We start from the raw sequence: 19426 nt of genomic DNA, 5'->3' as shown, positions 1-19426 counted from the left end.
CATGGCAGGAAGACGTAGTGTCTCGTTCCCTGTTCTCAGGGAACATAGGTTACAGTCGTAACCTGAGACGTTCCCTTTCGAAAGGGAACTCTACACTACGTCAGAATGACGCTATGGGGAACGATATACCAACGCCACCATGCTGAGGGGAGTGCATGCCCAAAGGCAGTGACAACTGTCCGAACCAGTAATTCAGAAACACTGGAACCACTCACCCTTAGGTCACATCGGGCTGTCAGTGACAGCACTCCCTACCGGTCATAGCCCAAGCTAATGAACCAAGACACCGCCAGAACATAGTTAATTGGGGGTATATCTGGGCCAGCTCAAAGGCTTAGGACCACAACTTCCAATAGAAGGGGTCCCTTCTAGGGAGTGTGGCTAGGGGACCCAAGGGACTCCCAGCCAGTCACTATTCAGGGGAGCATGCCTCCTGAAATGCCACCAGGCTGGCCTGGTGATCTATACTAAGACACACAGTCTGGCCATTGCCTGTCTGTCCGAGACAGAGCCTCTGGAAGTTGCCTTGGATAAGGCATCCAAAAACCGAAGGCCTGCGAAGCTGGCAGAAACCATTCAGTTCCGGATCACAGAGACGGGATCTCCCAGAGAGTGTGACTCAACCTCAAGAAATGACAGAAGTCATCCACTCAATCCACGGGTCTACCCAGTGCAAGCTCCGACACTGGGGAAGAAAGAGAGGGTTCAAACCAGGAAGGTCTACTGAGACCTAAGACCTGATGACCCCCTCATGTGGGGAGCTCCAGCACATGAGGGCTCATATCAGGAAGGCCGGTGAGGCCTGTAACCTCGCGACCACAGTATGTGGGAGCTCATACTCAGGAAGGCCTGTGAGGCCTGAAACCTGGCGACCACAGTATGTGGGAGCTCATACTCAGGAAGGCCTGAGAGGCCTGTAACCTGGCGACCACAATATGTGGGAGCTCATACTCAGGAAGGCCTGTGAGGCCTGAGACCTGGCGACCACAGTAAGTGGGAGCTCGTATTCAGGAAGGCCGGAGAGGCCTGTAACCTGACAGCCACACAATGTGGGGCTACCTTCAGAAAGGCCTAATGAGGCCTGTAACCACAGAATGTGGGAGATAGCCTGAAAAGGAAGCGCCTGTCGTAAAACATTGCGACAGAAGACGCATCTAGAGTGGGACCCAAGGTGAAGAACCGGAGTCTGAGCCACGTAAAAAAGGGAATGAAGCATACAGCGCATGACCCTTACCATAAATATGGATTTTAAAAAGTACATGAAACGAAAGTGCGTGTACTTAGCCAGTCCAAATCCAGGAAGGCCTGGTAAGGCCTCTAACCTGGCGACCACAGTATGTGGGAGCTCATACTCAGGAAGGCCTGTGAGGCCTGAAACCTGGCGACCACAGTAAGTGGGAGCTCGTATTCAGGAAGGCCGGAGAGGGCCTGTAACCTGACAGCCACACAATGTGGGGCTACCTTCAGAAAGGCCTAATGAGGCCTGTAACCACAGAATGTGGGAGATAGCTTGAAAGGGAAGCGCCTGTCGAAAAACATTGCGACAGAAGACGCATCTAGAGTGGGACCCAAGGTGAAGAACCGGAGTCTGAGCCACGTAAAAAAGGGAATGAAGCATACAGCGCATAACCCTTACCATAAATATGGATTTTAGAAAGTACACGAAACAAAAAATGCGTGTACTTAGCCATTCCGAATCCAGGAAGGCCTGGTGAGGCCTCTAACCTGGCGACCACAGCATGTGGGAGCTCATACTCAGGAAGGCCTATGAGGCCTGTAACCTGGCGACCACAGTAGGTGGGAGCTCATACTCAGGAAGGCCGGTGAGGCCTGAAACTTGGTGACCACAGCCTGTGGGAGCTTACTTTAAGGAAGGCCTGGTGATGTGGGGGCTACTTTCAGAAAGGCCTAATGAAGCCTGTAGCCTGAAAACCACAGAATGTGGGAGATTGCTCGAGAGGGAGGCGTCTGTCGTAAAACATTGCGACAACAAGACGCATCTAGAGTGGGACTCGAGGTGAAGAACCGGAGTCTGAGCCACGTAAAAAAGGGAATGAAGCATACAGCGCATAACCCTTACCATAAATGTTTTTTTTTTTTTTAGAAAGTACACGAAACGAAAGTGCGTGTACTTAGCCATTCTGAATCCAGGAAGGCCTGGTGAGGCCTCTAACCTGGCAACCACAGCATGTGGGAGCTCATACTCGGGAAGGCCGGTGAGGCCTGTAACCTGGTGACCACAGTGTGTGGGAGCCCATCAGAATGTGGGAGTAGCTAGAGAAAGGCGTCTGTCGTAGCATACTTCGACAACAGGACGCATCTAAAGTGGGACCCGAGGTGAAAGACCGGGGTCTGAGCCACATAGGAAGGGACCGAAGCGTACAGCACATGACCCTTATCATAAAATATGGATTTGAGAAAGTACACAAGACGTTCAGTCGTGTGACTTACCATAAGTATGGGTTTAAGAAGGTACGGAGTGTACGTACCAAAAAGAAAAATAGATGAAGTAAAGGTGCATGTACTTCATCACTCTATATTCAGGAAGGCCTAGTGAGGCCTATAACCTGACGACCACAGTAAGTGGGAGCTCATCCTCAGGAAGGCCGCTGAGACCTGTGACCTGACGACCACAGAATGTGGGAGCTTGTATCCAGGAAGGCCAGTGAGGCCTGTAACCTGGGAACCACAGCATGTGGGAACCAATGATCAGGAGGCCAGACGAGGCCTGTAACCTGATAGTCACAATGCGTGGGAGCTCACATTCAGGAAGGCCTGATGAGGCCTGCATCCTGACATGTGGACGCTCACAACCAGTGAGGCCTATACCCTAGCGACCACAGTGCGTGGGAGTTCACATCCGGGAAGGCCTGGTGAGGCCTGAAACCTGACATGTGAAAACTCATAACCAGGAAGGCCTAAGAGGCCTGAAGCCTGGTGACCACTGAATGTGGGAGCTTAACACTCAGGAAGGCAGAGAGGCCTGAAACCTGGCGACCACAGCATGTGGGAGCTCATACTCAGGAAAGCCTATGAGGCCTGAAACCTGGTGACCACAGTATGTGGGAACTCACATTCAGGAAAGCCGGATGAGGCCTATAACCTGACATGAGGAAGCTCATAACTAGGAAGACCTGCGACCACGGTGTGTGGGAGCTCATACTCAAGAAGGCCGGGTGAGGCCTGTAACCTGACATGTAGAAGCCCATCACCAGGAAGGCCGGTGAGGCCTGTAACCTGGCGGCCACAGTATGTGGGAGCTCACATTCAGGAAGGCCGGATGGGCCTGTAACCTGACATGTAGAAGCCCATCACCAGGAAGGCCGGTGAGGCCTGTAACCTGGTGACCACAGTATGTGGGAGCTCATATTCAGGAAGGCCTAGTAAGGCCTGTAACCTGGCGACCACAGTATGTGGGAGCTCATAACCAGGAAAGGCCGATGAGGCCTGTAACCTGATGACCACAGTATGTGGGAGCTCACATTCAGGAAGGCCGGTGAGGCCTGTAACCTGACATGTGGAAGCTCATAACCAGGAAGGCCTGGTGAGGCCTATAACCTGGCGACTACAGTATGTGGGAGCTCATATTCAACCACAGTATGTGGGAGCTCATACTCAGGAAGGCCTAGTGAGGCCTATGACCTGATAACCACAGTATGTGGGAGCTCATATTCAAGAAGGCCTGGTGAGGCCTATAACTTGATAACCACAGTATGTGGGAGCTCATCCAACCACAGTATGTGGGAGCTCATAACCAGGAAGGCCGGATGAGGCCTGTAACCTGATGACCACAGTATGTGGGAGCTCACATTCAGGAAGGCCGGTGAGGCCTGTAACCTGACATGTGGAGGCCCGCAGTATGTGGGAGCTCATATTCAACCACAGTATGTGGGAGCTCATAATCAGGAAGGCCTGGTGAGGCCTATAACCCGATAACCACTGTATATGGGAGCTCACATTCAGGAAGGCCGGGTGAGGCCTGTAACCTGACATGTAGAAGCCCATCACCAGGAAGGCCGGTGAGGCCTGTAACCTGGTGACCACATTATGTGGGGGCTCATAACCAGGAAGGCCGGATGAGGCCTGTAACCTGATGACCACAGTATGTGGGAGCTCACATTCAGGAAGGCCGGTGAGGCCTGTAACCTGACATATGGAGGCTCATAACCAGGAAGGCCTGGTGAGGCCTATAACCTGGCGACTACAGTATGTGGGAGCTCATATTCAACCACAGTATGTGGGAGCTCATACTCAGGAAGGCCTCGTGAGGCCTATGACCTGATAACCACATTACTCCTTGACAGTCAATTCCTGGGAGCTCACCTCAGGGAGGCCCAAGCGCTGTCCGGTTGCAAAATGGGGACTGTATGGTCAAGGAGGCCTGTTAAGACCTACTACCTGACCATCGAAAAAGTAAATCTAAAGATTTTCTTACCCAAAACATTTTGTCCCAGACTCTAAAACAGGAGACGTGGTCTGAAAAGAAACAGAAATATGTTAATTTCACATTTTACAAAAAGACCAGCATTACACCTGCTCTTTTTGTTCGCTGCTCATCATTTTAATTCCTCAATTAAAATGCAGCCAAAAACACTGGATAACGCGATCTGGATGATAGGCTGAATTACTAAATATCTAACTTCTTAAAAGTCAGATAATATTCAATCATTTTAATTCATAGAATTAAATGCTGCCATAATCACCAGACAATACTGTTTTAATATTTATTATACGTTCTCGTAATCTACACACTGCCTCGGCAAGCGCGAGAACGAGCCGTTAAAATATATTTGGCTTTCATCCCTCGAGAAGAAAGTCAACAGGTGCGAGGTTGAAACATCCGACAGCGCACGGATTTTTTCTTTCTCACGCGCGCCGAGATATTTTTTAATGAACACTGTCAGCACCCTCAGGAACTGCTGTGAACGCCTCGTACCCAAACAGTATTGTTTCACAAATCGCGTGCACCACGGGGCTCAGATGCTGAACCCTCCTCCCTCGAGAAAAGGGTCCGACGAGAGCGGAGCATCTTTAAATGAAAAACGCTCACAGTTTGCACAAGAGGCTCTCTCGAGAGCCTCCCGCACGCTTCAGCGATATTCTCAAAACAGACAAACAGTCCCTGAAGACGAAAAGATGTTGTCATGTGTGCAAGGCTCCCCTTTATATATCCAGGTCGCGCGCTCATCATTCAAGCTGATGATGCACGGGCTGTCGCCGGTCAACATGATTGACGTGAGTTGATATTTATTTCAGACACCTGTCACGCCTGAGGCGTTCCCCATAGCGTCATTCTGACGTAGTGTAGAGTTCCCTTTCGAAAGGGAACAATAAAACGACAAAGTTGGTTTGGAGCGTGAGAAACGGCAGCCATCCTCAACGGCGCCATCAGGTATGTTACTAAGGGGTTAATTGTTCTACTACAAGCTGGTCGCTCCATCATCACGAGCAAAACATGACGGTGACTGCATATTAGCACCACGGGACAGATTTACCACACGTAATGCTCATTTCAGCAGCGGAATATTATAGCATAGTAAAGAAAAGAAAAAAACATTATCAGAGGTGGCTGTTTAGTGTAATTGACCAAGTGATAGTGTCATAACCATGACAAGTTTGACAACCAGCGTGGACCTGCCAAAAAAACTGTTTCAACATATATATATATATATATATATATATATATATATATATATATATAATTTTTTTTTTTTTTTTTTTTTTTTTTACATGAATTCAGTGCATATCAAGAAATAACTTATGCATAAATAAATAAATGCATTTCTTTATGCTGTAATAGTGCAGTTGAAGTCACAGACAGACAGGCATTGTGATTTGGGTGTGTAGATTATGAGAATCTGTTTGTTTATGCTGGAGAGTTTTATATTAATGGTTCAAACATGTCAAAAAATGACAGGTGCTCTAAACACATTTTTTAAGATACACAAGACAGATGCTACTGTAGGAAGAGAAGCATCAGAGGCTATATAGAATAGTTTCAAAAGGGTTTATAATGGTATGTGGCAATGCCATGTCTGATTGTACATGTAGGTGAAGACGACACATCGAACTCAGAGGCAGCCAGTGGATTGACACCACGGGATTCTGTCAAGACTAGGCCATCAGCAGGTGTGTCCATGTTTCTCATATGAAATACTGCTGTAATAGTTACTCTCATACACTGGATAGGGTACTAAATAATTATAGAACACAAACCAGCCAACACGTGGGGCCCATATGGGTTACAAATGGGCAACAGGGGTACAGAGTGGGCATGGGCTCAAAATGGGCTTCTTATCTGGGGCCCATATGGGTTACAAATGGGCTACAGGGGTACAGAGTGGACATGGGCTCAAAATGGGCATCTTATCTGGGGCCCACTTGGGTCAACTAAGTAGGTCCAACATGGGCAAACCCAGATGGGCTCCCTATGTGGGACCTAGTCAGTTCACTAATGGGTAATGAGTACATACCCAGTCAGCACATGACTGACCTTCAACGTTGAAATATGGTTGAAATAATGTCAGTTTGTTGTTGAAAAAAATTAACAAAAACCCTTCTAAATCAACGTTGACACACCCATGTGGGGCCCAAACGGGCTGCAAATGGGCTGATATCCGGGGCCCACCTGGGCTACCCAACTGGGAACCCAGATAATTTTGGTCGCGGTTTCCATGGAGGCCCCACATTTGTTAGCCCAGATGGGTTGATGATGGGCTCTTGATGGGCTCCATATCGGGCCCATATGGGTAACCTAGGTAGCACCCATTTAGGGCCTATAGGAGTCTACCCACATGGGTTGATGATGGGACCCAGATAGGTCTTATCTAGGGCTCTTATGGGCCACAACGGGTATATATATGGGCTACCATATTTGTCTGTTTGGGTTACCTTATTTTACAGTAAAGCCCTAAATACAATCATTACATGTAATCCACTAAACTATACTAAAATGTTAAAGGTATTCAATGAACAGAAAGCAGTAGTTCACTTTTAAAGTTACTTTATTAAGCAAGCACAAGTATCACAAAACAAGAAAAGAAAAAAGTAAAAGATTTAAAACACTTAAAACACTTCTAAATCAACGTTGACATTTTTACAAGATCTGTACGTTGAAACAACATAAAACAGAAATATCTGCCTTTTAACATTATTGTGACAATTAATTAGCATTTCATAATTTTTTTGATATAACAGCTCTGTATATGTTAAAATATAATTATCATTATTAACAATAATAGTTTCACCCTCAAGAGAGCAGTGCAGCAGAAACCTTTTGCCTTATGTGATTTTGTGTGAATTTACAATTTTGTCTGCTTGCCTAACCGTTTACATTGCATTATTACATTTGTATTCATACACTGTCATGTCATTTGACTAATTAATTAAATAATAATACAGACTGCAAATAAAACTCAATACACCGCTATGTTACTATTTTAAATTTGAAAATACGTCCGTTACTCTCGGTCGGTGAGCACTGAGCAGCTGCTGCTTGCATTGATTACTCGGTCAGACCTGGATTATTTTATATCTGCCTGTTGAATTCTTAAATTTTGAGCGAATTTACGTTGATATCAATGAAGAACAAAAGCTGGAATGTGAACAGAGGAAGGGGTCGTACGTGGTCTGTAAAAATACTGGCGACATCAGGTAAGAAAACATTTTTCAGTCCTTAGCAGTCAGTTAAATTAACAGTTATGGACACGAGTAACGGTCATAGGCTTAATGCAACCTCCCAGCAAACACAAAAACGTTGCAAAAACGTTTTTTTCACGTCGTGAAAAAGTTGTCACAACGTTTTTATCCTACGTATTTAATACGAAAGATGTCGGGTTTTTTAAACGTTATAAACACGTATTTTCACAACGTGGCTGAAATTTTTTTTTAACGTTATAAATACGTATTTTCACACCATTGATGAAATATTTGGTAAAAAAACGTTTTTTTAAACGTTGCTTCGACGATATGCGTCATGTTCAACATTTTCAAAATGTCAATATCACGTCTTATGTGGTACTTTTTTTCCTATTCATGGGTTTCAGTCACGTGACTTTTTTGTTGTGGCCGCCATCTTTAGGACCTAGCCTCTCCCTGGTGTGATTGGAAAGATGTCGCACACTAAAATAGCACACCTCACTACAGACGAAAAGCAACGGTATTTAAATAAAATAGATACTTTAGGTATAGATCCTTATTTACTGCCAAACGAACTGCTGACTCCACTAAAGTCTTGTAAAAACTTGCCAGATTTGACGTTTGCTGATATTTATATCTACCTCGTCCACAATCCCTCTCCATACACCGGCGAAGCTCTCAAGGCATTTAAAAGCACTGAAGCCTACCTCTACTTCACTTCGGGATGGGTTAATGATCCCAAAATCTATCATCTGGAGATGAAGAAAATGTTCTTGATAACAGGACGGGTAAGTGATGTTAACGTTACACGAGTAATCGCTGCATCGCTGAACTGAATTGCTAGCATAATGTCGGTAAAGCACATCTCCTGTATTATTAGTGAGGTATGGACACCTTTATTTTCAATTCTCATTTATTTGTAAAGCGCTTTTCACAATATCGTTTCAAAGCAGCTTTACAGAAAATGCATGGGTCTACATTACAATTTAGAGGGTCCAAGTTATGCATTTCAGAAATGTTTAAAAATCACGCAGTTAGCTATAATCTAATAATTTAAACAATGTACTAATTTAAGGCAGAAACAGTGAGCAGTAGTTTAGCATACTGAAGCAGGTAACAACAACATCATTCAGCCATACATATAACTAAGTTTAGTAATGTAAAAATAGATAGCCGTCTAGAATGATGTTATACGTGTTCCAATTGTAAACTACATGTTTTAATTTAGCTAGCTAACCTGTAATATGCAATAATAATGTAAAATTAAAAGTAATTTTACTTTTATTAAATTTCCAGGTGAAGCATTCACAAAGCCTCAGTGTAACACCAACACACCCCTGGATAACAGTACAGGAAGATGGGACTGTTCTCATGGCTCATTGCACCTGTAAGGCTGGTTTAGGAGAGGTTTGCTCTCATGCAGCAGCTCTAATGTATTGTGTTTTGGCTTCTGTTGATGTCAATAAGGGGCAGGCTTGCACCCAGAAGCCCTGTGCATGGGCCCAGCCAAGTATGGAGTCTGTCCGAGGTGTCCAATATGCAGAGATCCGTAACATCAGTTTCTGTCATAAACAAGAGCCCCGTCATGTTCAAGGCCCTGGTTTTCCTGACATTACACCATCAGATGAAGAGTGCAGGGTGTTTTTTGAGATGCTTCATCACAGTGAAATGCAAGAGACAAAGCCAAAGAAAAGTGCCATCCTTTCTGTCATCGAGGGCCACTCCCACAGGTACACCGTGTTGAAATATAACTAAGTGCATCCAATAACATAATGCATATGATACTTTAATGAAGTATATACCTGAGTTTTGTGTCAGTTTTACCTGACACAACATATTTTACTATGGTATTTTTTAAAGGGATAGTTCACTCAAATATGAAAATTCTGTCATCATTTACTCACCCTCAAGTTGTTTCAAACCTGTATAAATTGATATACAATATCATGCTTACAACATCTTGCATATGCACACAAAAATGTATTTTAAAGAATGTTTGTAATCAAACAGATGATGGCACTCATTATCTTTTTATAGTAGGAAAAAAAATACTATGGAAGTCAGTAGCTACCGTCAACCGTCTGGTTACCAGCATTATTTAAAATATCATCTTTTGTGTTTTTTTTTATTTTTTTTTTTATTTAAGCTTAAGCAGATACAGGCATTAACAGTTAATGTTCCGAGAGCCTATCGTGATCTGCAGCTGCTCAGGACTAGATATATAGGATAAGTGGCATTAAGCGTCAGGAGGTTACAGTTTTTTTGCTAAGGAGGTGTTTGTTTAGTCTCTTCTTGAAGGCCTGAACATTCTTTGAGGTGATTTCACCTACTACAGTACAGGGGAGGCAGTTCCAAGTTGTTACAGCCGAATGAAGAAAACTCCTCCCCAAGCATCAGCAGAGGAAAGAAATGTATAAAAGGTTGGAACAACTTGAGGGTGAGTAAATGATGACTATCACTTTTTCAAGTCAAATATCTGAATACATCTTCCACCACTGCAAGTACATGCCAAAGGTGATGCAGCTGGACTTGCCCACTCCTTTGTCAAACATATATTCAAGCACCTGGCTGGAGATGGACTTGCCCACGCTACTGGTTGAGAGTGCCAAGGTCTTTGATAATCTACATCTGACACAGCAACAGGTAAGTATAAAAACTAGGGCTGTCAAAAGATTAATCTCGATTAATCGCATCCAAAATAAAAGTTTGTGTTTACATAATATATGTGTGTGTACTGTGTATAATTATTTTGTATATATAAATACACACACATGCTTGTATATATTTAAGGAAAATGTGTAATTTATATATAAAAAACTTATATTTATATATAATATAAATTATATATAAATATATACAGTATATGTATGCAAATATTTCTTAAATATATACAAGCATGTGTGTGTATTTATATATACAAAATAATTATACATATTATGTAAACACAAACTTTTATTTTGGATGCGATTAATCGCGATTAATCTTTTGACAGCCCTAATAAAAACCTTACCAACTAATTACTACTAATATTTCTACCTGTGCAGTTTAAATTCATGACTATCTAGATAATTGACTAAATAACTAACAAACCTTTCTCCAGTGTTTGGTAGTTGAGGAGGAGACCAGGGAGCAGAGTAAAAGTAGGGTATGGTTTGATCAAAGGGCAGGGAGAGTCACAGGGTCAGTATTCTACGAGGCAGCCAAAGCAAACAGACCGGTATCCTTGATCAAAAGAATTTGCTATCCACGCTCTTCTCAGTTTTCCACTGAGGCAACAAGGTAAATAGAATAAAGCACAATTAAACATGGTTACTTACCATGATGTAACCTCTTTAGCCATTCAATACAAGCAAATGAGAAGCAGTTTACAAGCAAATTAGAAGCATAAAGGCATTTATGACAGTTTTGCGGTCAGAGTGCAACACCTTAAGGTAAATGTTGATAGGCAGTAAATGTCATTCTGACAAATACTTTTTAATAAACAGTTTGTATTTACATTTTTGTCAGATGGGGTCAAGTGAATGAGGAAAGAGCAAGGGCACACTATACATCTATGATGCAAGATCACCATGGAGACTTCCAGGTCTTTCAACAATTAATACAAGTACAGCCTATCAATATTTATTTACTGTTTATCTATATATTGTGTATACATTCCAGGTTAAAGCATCTGGATTCATCATCAACCCAGACCTACCCTGGATTGGAGCATCACCCGACGGCATGGTAACATGCACTTGCCATGGTGACGGCGTCCTGGAGATAAAATGCCCATTCAACAGCAGGGACCGTTCACTCAACGAAAGCTGCAGAGATTCATCATTCTGTCTATGCATAGGAGAGGATGGGACAATGGAGCTTAAGACTGACCACAAGTTCATGTATCAAGTGCAAGTTCAGATGCATGTTTCCATGGTGAGTTACTGTGACTTTATTGTATGGACACCGCAGGAGTTTTTCATCCAGCGGATCAAGTATGATCCTGTTTTCTTCCACAATGCTTACCTCAAAGTGGTTGAATTCATCAAGACTAGAGTACTACCAGAGCTGCTGGGAAAATGGTATACAGCTCCACGCCATACTCCCACACACACTACAACCACTGAACAGCCATCTGAAATGGGATGCTACTGTGGTAAACCTTGTGACACAGATGACATCACCTGCACATCTGGACAATGTACGCGGAAGCACTTTCACAAGTCTTGCCTTAAATTGAGCAGGGTACCGAAGACATGGAAATGTGTGGAGTGCAGAAGAAAACGTGTAGTTATTTGACGTGTATATACAGTGAGGAAAATAAGTATTTGAACACCCTGCTATTTTGCAAGTTCTCCCACTTAGAAATCATGGAGGGGTCTGAAATTGTCATCGTAGGTGCATGTCCACTGTGAGAGACATAATCAAAAAAAAAAATCCAGAAATCACAATATATGATTTTGTAACTATTTATTTGTATGATACAGCTGCAAATAAGTATTCATATATATTTTTTTATTTAGATATGTTCAAAACTATGTATATATTTCTTAGACTAAATTGAATTAAAATAATTATTTTATAAATTATTTTATATATTTTTTTATTAAAATGAAATCAACAAAAATACATGTAACAGTACATTACTATAGTGAGTAGTATATATATATATAGCCTATATATCCATGACAACCCTCTCAGCTCAACACCACAATTTGTTGATTTCTTCATCTGTTTTAAAGATGAAATCATGACCTTATCATTATAGTAATCGTAACTGACACATGGGAGTAATATAATTTTTTTTACAATTCCATGTTGGGGCTCTGAAGAATTGCTTGTGTGAATACATAAAATGTGTTTTAGAATGGATAGTGTTGTATACTTTGTTTTCTACCCGACTAATTGAACTGTAAAGTGAAAATCTTGTACATGACTTATTTTGTATTGAGTTTTCTTGCTTTTATTTATACAGGATAGTACAGACAGCGGGCAAGAAGTGAAGAGGAAGTGATGGCATCAGGAGCAGCACAACCAAAAGCTTGTGACCCCATGGAAGTTGTCCGAGTGCGTGGAAGAACAAGTGTAAGTGCAGAAGCCGATCTTAGGATGTAGTGGAGGGAGTGTATATGAAGAAGATATAAAGGAGCCAACTTGTTTAGTTTTTAAAATTGAACTAAGAGCCAGTGCAAATGTTGTAAAACAGGAGAAATATGTTCTGTAACATAACATTAGAGCGAGCAGACTTTGTAAAGTTGCTACTACTTGCATGTCAAGTGATAAGCAATATTTGAGTTGGATGAATGATGGGCAAATGTTTGGTTTTCTAACTTGTCCTGGCTGGGAACCCTCAGTACTGCACACCCACTTCAGATCTTGCAGTTTCTATAAATGAGCTAATGTGATGAATCAGGTATATTAGATGAGGGAACCGTACAAAGTCTGCATCTGAAAACTTAGGCAGCTGACTCATTGCCTCGTGCCCTATCAGGCAACGACTTAGCAGGCAGCGTTTACACACTAAGGTGCCTCACAAAACCAATTCAGTTTAGTTTAGATGTATTTGAGCAGTAACCATTCTGATTTCAGAGAGACTTATGAGGCAGCATAACGGTTTAATGATCTACAACACTAATTTCTAGAAATTACTTCAAAAGTGGTAAAAGTTGGTCAAAATGTACATTTTGTGCTTCCAATATGTGCAGCGTAGGGGGTGTTCCAGGACAGGTTTGCAAACCCCTTATCTAGATACACTTGATGTGGGGCACCAAAAGGCTAACCTGACACATCTGATTGAACTGTGAAATGGAATTAAAAAAGTGGCATAATGGTTGACTGATTTATTTTCTCTTTTCAAAGGGCCGTTGGGAGAGCGACAACTGAGGAGTGAGAAGCTGCACGGTTATTGTTTTGTTTGTGAAATGGTTAATTTTTCAGATATGCATATGTCACAGGTCGGGATGGGCCGAACCAGACTACACCCACCCCTAGACCAAGAACACTTTGAGGAGCGTGCCAGAGACGAGACCAGAGACAGAGGATAAAAGTAAAAATTTTATTGAGAGTAAAATAATTGATAATCCTAATCTAAAAGTCTTCTTCTCTCCCTCGTCCAGGGAGGATCCCAGGCGGGGCAAGCAGACACACCCTTCCCCACAGGCGGCGATTCCCAGTAAGGAGTACTGGACAGGTAAGTATTGGACAGGTGAGTTCCTCACAGGTGGATAGATGATCCAAGTTTCCTTTCCTCTTGCACGTGAGGGGAACAGTTCCCAGCAGTCAATAATAGGCAGGTAAGTATCTTACGGTAGGTTGTCAACGTTCCTTCTCCCAGGCTGGTATCAGGTGCACGGTGGGAGGTAATGGACGGGTGAGTTCTCCGATGAGCGGATGGTCAAAGCTTCCTCTCCTCTTTCGCGTAGGGGACAGTTCACGGCAGTCGATGATGGGCAGGTAAGTATCTTACGGTAGGTAGATTGACCGAGCTCCTTCTTCCACGCTGGTATCAGATTCACAATGGGAGGAGGTGAAACAGGTGAGTTCTCCGATGAGCGGATGGTCAAAGCTTCCTCTCCTCTTTCACGTGGGGAACAGTTCACAACAGTCGATAATGTGCAGATAGGTATCTTACGGTAAGTAGGTTGACCGAGCTCCTTCTTCCACGCTGGTATCAGGTTCACAATAGGAGGAGGTGAAACAGGTGAGTTCTCCGATGAGCGGATGGTCAAAGCTTCCTCTCCTCTTTCACGTGGGGAACAGTTCACAGCAGTCGATAATGTGCAGGTAGATATCTTACGGTAAGTAGGTTGACCGAGCTCCTTCTTCCAAGCTGGTATCAGGTTCCCAATGGGAGGTGGTGAGCAGGTGAGTTCTCCGATGAGCGGATGGTCAAAGCTTCCTCTCCTCTCTCACGTGGGGGACAGCTCACAGCAGTCGATAATGTGCAGGTAGGTATCTTACGGTAAGTAGGTTGGCCGAACTCCTTCTACACCAAGGGCAATTGCAACGGTAAGAAGTGGACAGATAGAACTGCAGCAGGTCCTCCGTAAACACCGTACGAGACTTCCCCTAGGGCAGGAGGGGGGCAAGCTCAGGAGCGGTGTACGACCCCCACGGGTGTCTTGGGCGGGTGAGTACTTCGCACCCTACAGATGGACTTTAGGGCTGTAGCGGACTCACGGTCACAGGTAGAACGGCTCACGTGTGTCGTAGGAAAGACGGGGACTTCACACCGTACCGGTGGCTTCAGGGCTGTAGCGAACTCACGGTCACAGACTGAGCTGGGCTTTCTCTAGGGCAGACAGAATCATAACTTCACACAGCAGTTTTAGTGTTTCTCACATGTGTCGTAGGGAAGACAAGAACTTCACGCCGTACAGGTGGGCTTCAAGGCTGTAGCGGACTCACAGTCACCGACTGAACTGGGCTTTCTCTAGGACGGACAGAATCATAACTTCACACAGCAGTATAGTGTTTCTCACATGTGTCGTGGAGAAGACAGGAACTTCACACCATACAGGTGGGCTTCGAGGCTGTAGCGAACTCACAGTCACAGACTGAACTGGGCTTTCTCTAGGACGGACAGAATCATAACTTCACACAGCAGTATAGTGTTTCTCACATGTGTCGTAGGGAAGACAAGAACTTCACGCCGTACAGGTGGGCTTCAAGGCTGTAGCAGACTCACAGTCACCGACTGAACTGGGCTTTCTCTAGGACGGACAGAATCATAACTTCACACAGCAATATAATGTTCTCACAGGTGTCGTGGGGAAGACAGGAACTTCACACCGTACAGGTGGGCTTCGAGGCTGTAGCGAACTCACAGTCACAGACTGAGCTGGGTTTTCTCTAGGGCAGACAGAATCATAACTTCACACAGCAATATAATGTTCTCACATGTGTCGTGGGGAAAACAGAGACTTCACACCAACTGTCTTTTCAAACCCTTTCCCCAGTTGGGCATACTCGATCTCTCCAGGCTCTGATGATGTACAATATACCAGCCTGACTCTTGGGCGAGTGCACGGCAGTTAAAAGCAATCTTCCACACACCCACAGCAATTACACTCCAATAGGAACGTCAATTCGAACACCACAAGTCCACTCATTAAAGTGTAATTAACTGTAAGACCCACGGTTGCAAATTTACAACATCACTTTTAACAATTCAGAAAAAATGCCTGCAAATGTTTTTTTTCTCTCAAAACCACATTTACATAGTTAATGGGTCCTATTGTTTGTCCTCACAATGCTATTGGATAGAAGAAGTGTTTATAGGTCCGGTCATCTGGCTATGAACTCACTCTACCAGCAAACTTCCCGCTGAGCTCATCTCCTTTTTTTGCATGACTGGATTTGTCAGGATTAAAGTAAGTAAAATTGCTAAAATATTTTTTTGGGTGTTTATTTCAATGTCTAGAACATGTACATATTTAGTTATTTTGGAAAACTTTCATCAAATTTGATTTAGAGCTTGTTATGTCTATGTTGTAATTCTACAACGTTGGGTCAGAGTGGTAGTCAAAATAGCCTGTGCACCTTACACATTACATAAGGACACTGCACTTTTCAAATGATCACAAATTGAAAAAAATATTTGAAACTTCAGCATCTATAGCAGTATTTGAAACTCCCTGTATCTTTGTAGTTTTTTGTTTGTTTTTTAACTTCTAAATGATCCTGAGCCATTTTTTCTCAGTGTTGCCCAAGCAGCAGTTAGTAGCATTAGGAGATAGAAAAACAGATTCTGAATGTTCTGGAATTCTTGGGATGCCTGTTGCATTGTCCGGACAGGTGCGAATGGTCTTGAATGTGAACCTGTAAGTGCTCTGGGGGGATGCATGTGTTCCTTTAGTATGATAAGTAGAGAGCATAATAGGCTGCAATAGACAGTATTGTTTGAATGTAGTGAAATGTTGATTATCACTTCATTGAAATTATAATAATTATGGGCATGCTAATGGAAATACTTAGATTTCTACCCACATGGTCTACCACCCTGTCTATTCTTTCAGTTTATCTACTACAATGTAAGACTCATATGTATTATTCACATATTTAACTTCATTATTTTTTACTTTTTCCATTTCAGAATGCCACCAGCGCAGAAAGGTCTTTTATGATGGATACACAAACACACTGTGTAGCAAGTGCAATGTTCGCCTGTGCTTAACAGATGAAAAGAACTGTTTTAGGGACTATCACTGCAAGTGAACACAGACTGCCTTCAAACCACAGTTTTTTTTGTTTGTTTTTTTTTACGAAAAGTTTTGTAAATATTTTTTTCCAATATTTTGTATCAATAAATGCTTATTCATAAAACTGATTGTTGTGTGGTTATTACTCATGATATATACTGTTATGGGGCTAAGTAAGCAATCAACCCTGCAAATGAATGCTTAAATTCTTAAGTTCTGTATATCTGTTCAGACAAAGTGAGTACAAACACAGAAGTTCTGCTCCCAACAATGGCCAACATTGCAAATTTACAACATTTTCCTAAAAACTTACTAAAACGTAAAAAATCTGAAAACGCTTTCATTTCTACATCAGAGGCCTCCTAAAACAATATCTGGGAGGTCAAAAAAATGTTTGCTCATTTTTTTCTATATTTGGGTATTACAGGGTTAAGACCAGCACTCACCCTGGGTCTCGATCTAAAGAGCGAAGGATCGGCGGTGTGAGAAAGGAAGTTCTAAACACTTCTTCATAGGCATGAACTGGATTCGCTTCACCATCCGAACGGAAGGAGGAGATAAGAACGGCAGAGAATCAGTTTACTTCACTCAGTGTTATTCATACAGCGCACTCCAAGCACTTCAACCCACATCTATCTCAGTATCAAGCGTGCAATAGGGGATTCAATAATCAATTACTTATCTTCACTCTCCCATCCAGACGATGTGCTTTCCTCTTTCCCTCTCTCTTTCCGCCTTCAATTCCTCATACACACGATATTCCTTTTTCCTCGCAACAAGCCCTCAACGACACACTTCAGAGAACACTTCCCAACAGGAACAAGTCACATCCAAGCGGGGAAAGAACACCACAAACAGGGGAAGAACAACCGCTCACTTTCTCTTCCTCTGACTTTTTATACTCTCATGAGCTAGTGTGGCCCCATTTAAACGCTCAGCGCAAATTACCCACACCTGCTGTCAATCCGCCACTAGGTTACCATAGCGACAGGCACTCACCCAGGCTTTGGGACGGTGTTTCGCTTCCCAAATCTCAGCGGGGACATTTCTCTAGCAGGGATAGTCCCGGGCTTATTTGTCACCCCGTGACACATATATAATGTGTATGTATATATTTCTTTTCTTGTTTTGTGATACTTGTACTTGCTTAATAAAGTAACTTTAAAAGTGAACTACTGCTTTCTGTTCATTGAATACCTTTAACATTTTAGTATAGTTTAGTGGATTACATGTAATGATTGTATTTAGGGGTTTACTGTAAAATAAGGTAACCCAAACAGACAAATATGGTAGCCCATATATATATACCCGTTGTGGCCCTTAAGAGCCCTAGATAAGACCTATCTGGGTCCCATCATCAACCCATGTGGGAAGACTCCTATAGGCCCTAAATGGGTGCTACCTAGGTTACCCATATGGCCCCGATATGGAGCCCATCAAGAGCCCATCATCAACCCATCTGGGCTAACACATGTGGGGCCACCACGTAAACCGCGACCAAAATGATCTGGGTTCCCAGTTGGGTAGCCCAGGTGGGCCCCGGATATCAGCCCATTTGCAGCCCGTTTGGGCCCCACATGGGTGTGTTATTGATCAGTATAGCAATATCAATATTATTGTGTTAAAGTAATTTAGTTTTTTTGCATTTCAATTATTTGCCTGTTTTTCTGGTTTAATACACAGTGTATTTGTACATACTTGAATTTGGGCAATTTTGCAATAATTATTAAATGTTTTCCTTAAAGGACAACTCCGGTATTTAACACCTTGAGTCTATTTTGTAGTTTGTTTTGGATGAACAAGAGTGGTGGACAAAGAAATTTTGACAATGGATCCTGTCGCGACTTTTTGACTATTTTAGAATTGCCCATGGCCGCTTTAGAATGGGAGTCTATGGCCATGCACAAACATGCCTTTATAACAACCTTTAACGTTCGTTTTCAAAACTGTGCAACTCACCGAGTGGTTAGTGGTGTTTGCAGAGGTATGATACATTCATCTTCTAATATGACATAAAAATCATAGAAGTATATTCTTGGTTAAATACAACTTAAGCTCTGTAAACATCTGTGACACCTGTTAATTATTGCAGGAAAATAATTTCATCTTGTTCCTCAGTTTAAAAACAAAAATATGTTAACAGTAAAGAAATTACAATGGAGCTCTAGGGTGTAAACATATATCACTGATAATAAAACATCACAATGGTATGAAAATAAAGACAACACATTTCATGTTATCATGAGAGGATAACTGAAAAACTTTATATATTTGAAGTTATATCTAATCTACATCTACAGTATAGTCACGATGCGGTAGGAACGGGGAGAAAGCAGGATACACATGCAGGGGAAAGCAGGCTGCGCAGGCGACCAGGGCGGAGCAGACTGTGCAGACGGCCATGGAGGTGAAGACCCTTCGGGCTGAGACGACCCTTCAAGCGGCCAGGGCGGAGACGACCCTTCAAGCGGCCAGGGCGGAGACGACCCTTCAGGCGAAGACAACCATTCAGGCGGCCAGGGCGGAGACGACCCTTCAAGCGGCCATGGCGGAGACAACCCTTCAGGCGGCCATGGCGGAGCTGGCTGAAGAGGCGACCATGGCGGCGC

The sequence above is a fragment of the Abramis brama genome (genome assembly GCF_963993115.1).
Source record: "Abramis brama genome assembly, chromosome: 1".
Lineage (NCBI taxonomy): Eukaryota > Metazoa > Chordata > Actinopteri > Cypriniformes > Leuciscidae > Abramis > Abramis brama.
This window is presented reverse-complemented; position numbering follows the sequence as displayed.